We start from the raw sequence: 4024 nt of genomic DNA on the forward strand, positions 1-4024 counted from the left end.
TGCATATAGTTTAAGGCCTTATGTAAAATCCCCTTCATAAGCCCACCTTAAACCACATAATTGCATGACACATTGAACCAGAACGGCACAGGCTGGACGTCGCTGGAGACAACCTTCGCTGGAGGCGACCTGCAATCCTGACGTTGGTCTCCACTCTTCATCCAGTGGCCGCTTCTTCAGTTCAACCCAAGGGTACCCCTCTGTATGCTGATTAATCAACACTTCCAATCGCTGTGGATTTACCGTTGTGGATTATATGACTTTTTCCAATGGATTACAGACTCTGTTTCCAAGGGGTTAAAGCATTGCTACAATGGAATTATCGAGACGATATGGGATTATAATCAACACAATGGAATACCAAGAACATTGTGGAATTACCTTGACTTTGTTTCCTTGCTGGATTACTTCTGACTTTGGTCTTCCGTGCTGGATTACATCAAGCTCAAGGACATTTGAAGGTCTAAGTTCACGGTTGGAATTCATCCCCATGGACAGGTGATGATTTCCAAAGGGGGGACTGTAGTGAACCTGATCTGGCCCTGATCTGACCCTGATGACCTCAAATCTATCAGATGGACAGAGACTGTTATTTTCATTGATCTAAATAAGTCTGAGCCATCTGATGACTTTCTTTCTTGAATTAATCAAGCAGAAAAGACAATCCTCTATAATCATTACTGTTTTACAAATGTTTGATAATCAAATTGTGTTAGTTCCATTCAATGCTTACAGGTTGAAAAAGAACTACTCATTTTATTTTACATAAACAGTAAGTAATGATTTTTATTCCTCATTCAAAGAAGAAATCAGGTTAATATGTATTTCTTGATTTTCTGTCTTCAATGAGCAAGCTGTCGTAAGTATGTGAAAGTTGAAGCTTCGGTCAACTAAATGTTTACTGAAAATGGGATGTCATGTTTTACTATTTGGAAAGATACAACAGAGTGAGGCTCCAAAAAGTCTGGTATTCTGCAATAATCTTTTCTGTATGTTGAAAACAAATTCATTCCCTGACCTCGACTTTTGATAATACCTTACGTCAAAAAACACACCTCTTTCTGGTACATCCACGAATCAGAAAGCTCTAAATTGAACCGGAAGTCGACCCATTTAAAATGTGGCAACTTCCCAGTTCAGGTTAGAATTTGTTAGAATTCATGGAGAATTCATGGAGAATGGTGAAGTGAATGGAAGAGAATTCGAGAATTCAGGAGAGTCAGAGACGTTTGGAATTATAACTTCTGTTTGAACAACCCACGCACGACTATCTAAGGATTTCAGCAGCTCTCAACGGAGACGCTGAAAGGTCTGGAGGATTTTCTATCGAGCTGATCTATCATCAACCAGGTAACGGTCTCTTCTTCGACTAAAGTGTACCGGAGGCGAGCTGAGATCTGATGAAGCGTGCACGTTCTGGTCTACAGATATTAATTCCCTCACATAGTTCTCTGTAAGATAAATCTCCATTTCATCTTAAACTCTTCTCTCTCTCACAAAACCAGTACAGATATTTTAGAAATATCTGAAGCAAAGTCCTCGTTCACCGCCGAGTGATCGATGCTCATTTTCTGTGAAACTTGTCTGTTATTATTTTCATTTTTGCCAAATTAATGTAAATGTTTGATGTTAAACTTTGATTCTGAAAATAAATGACCACATTCATTTGATGGGTCAAAGATAATAACGTCTCTCGTTCGCATTTCTGTTAAAATTCAATGCACGACATTACACAGTCAGAAAGATGAGGAACTCGTGAATATTGTATGCATATATCTCATATATTGTCATACTACAACTAGTGACACGTACCCACGTGACTCACTACACACCTGTTTTATTCTCACTACATTGGCTCCCTGTCCCTTTTAGAATAGATTTTAAACTTTTATTATTTGTTTTTAAAGCTCTGAATGGCCTTGCTCCTCCTTATATAACTGAGATGCTAAGTTTCCCCGCCCGCTCCAGATCTTTGAGGTCAGACAGCTCCTGCTCTCTGTTCCAAGGACTAAATATAAACGCTGGGGTGACCGTGCCTTTTCTGCGGCCGCACCTCGACTCTGGAATAAGCTCCCACTTGATCTGCGTCAGATTACTGAACTTGGCCTTTTTAAATCGAAGCTTAAGACTTTTTTATTCCAACAAGCTTTTAGTACGTAAATATGTGGTGACATTTCTGGTTTTATTTGTGCTATTATGTTGTGTTTTCTTGCTTTTAACCTATTGTCATTTTAAGTACTGTTTTTTGTTAAGCACTTTGGTCACCATCACCATGGTTGTGTAAAGTGCTATAGAAATAATTAAATAAATAAATAAATAACCTGACACACTTTAGAGCTTCATCGCATGGGGGCTGCAAAAAAATTGACGATTTATCGTTGCACATACAGAGGCAAATGTAGTCAACAGAGCCATCCTTTAAAATCTAGACGTTTACTTATTAACCTCTAGTGAAATCTTTATGGTCTTCATCAGGTTTCAGTATGAGGGAGATAAAAAACCCATAAATGAACACATGATGGAGTACATTATGTCCATGTTTGATCAAAGTTAAGGCAGAATGCAAGAAAAACATGGAAACTAAAGTCCCCTATATTTGGATGTGAGAACATGACCTCATCAGTCTCTTGCATGAGGTGGATTTCAGTCCACTTTACAGCTTTGCCTCATTTATTGTAGGCTGTAAGCAATAATTTCTCCACAGCTCTTTAAACTCTCCTCCACAGCTTCAGTCATTTTGATGTTTGGGTTATTTGTTTGGCTGCTGCAGCCATGATGGTCTGTTCAGGCTCAGTCAAGCTTCAGCTCTTAAATGGCTTCACATTTTACACAAACACTTTGAGTGTGGTTGACTCAATGGCTCTATGTTCTGTGGCTGCAAAACGCACCCGAATCATCAGCTCTCCACCACCTGACAGGTGGAGCAGTGCATTACGCTGATGTGCTTTTTCTCCAAAAGTGCTCTGCCTCATGACCAAACATCTCAGTCTCTTCAGTCCAAAGAACAATGTTCCAGAAGTGCTGACGTTTGTTCAGGTGAAACTTTACAAGTCATACATTTAACTATTAACTTTTATTCTTTAGAGGTTTTCACATTTTTCAAATAAGAACTGTTTTCTGTTGTTTTATGGACAGTGAACATGCTGGGGTGGAAACTTCTGGCAAAATTGTCATCTTCTAACTCTAATCATATTTCAGTCCCTTTGAGGCTGAACTACCAGGATGTAAAACATCATCAGGACAGTGTGTGTGTGCTTAATTTTATAGATTATTTATTTTTTATGAGCAGAACTCTGGATTTAAGATTTCTTCATATCGTATAAGATGTCTGAAGAAGTTCACAGAGGCGACCTGTGTTCACGCTGCAGTCATCCTGGACGAGTCACGGCACATCTGAAACCCACATTATGGCTTTATTTATTTCAAATGACAATCTTAAATCTTATGTGACTTTTGGAACAACATTGTGTGTTTAGTCTAAGTAAAAAACTTTTATAAAACTCAATCCAGAACTAAATGATAAAAATGGAGTTGGCACAGATAGGAGAGACTTTCTGTAGTTCTTAGTTCACTTTTCCAGCAAAAAGAGCAAAAGTAATGCAAGTTATTGAACATAAGCACTTTAACAAAATAAATGAAGATAAAAACTTTATTGAAGTATTTAGTATGCACTCAGTTTTCACTGATTTCATAAACAAAAAGAAAAAGATATGCACCTTATTATGTATTCCTGTAGTTTATTAGTTCTGGACTCCTGCGTATTAACATATTTCTATTTGTAAAAGCAACAAGAAGAACTATATTGTTTTAAATAAACCACTTAAAGTTGCATTTTTGTATTGTCAATATTAATATTTGTGTTTAATGCAAAAACTTTGAAAACGTCCCAGTAAAATAAAAGACGACCTCGGTAAATGATAGTCATAGTTCACAGACACCTCATTAACAGTTAAATTAATATTATATATGTAAATCATCGAGGCCATGGTCTTGAGCCGGAAAAGGGTAGAGTGCCCTCTCTGGG

General features: G+C 37.7%; 1 protein-coding gene across 1 annotated transcript in view; it reads right to left on the reverse strand.

Annotated features, from left to right (window-relative positions):
- Positions 1–4024, reverse strand: part of LOC119416376 (tetraspanin-18) — a 285233-nt gene that overhangs the window by 32057 nt on the left and 249152 nt on the right. The gene's annotated exons all lie outside the window — the stretch shown is intronic.

This window comes from Nematolebias whitei, chromosome 10, assembly GCF_014905685.2.
Source record: "Nematolebias whitei isolate Nwh7 chromosome 10, NemWhi1, whole genome shotgun sequence".
Taxonomy (NCBI): Eukaryota; Metazoa; Chordata; class Actinopteri; order Cyprinodontiformes; family Rivulidae; genus Nematolebias; species Nematolebias whitei.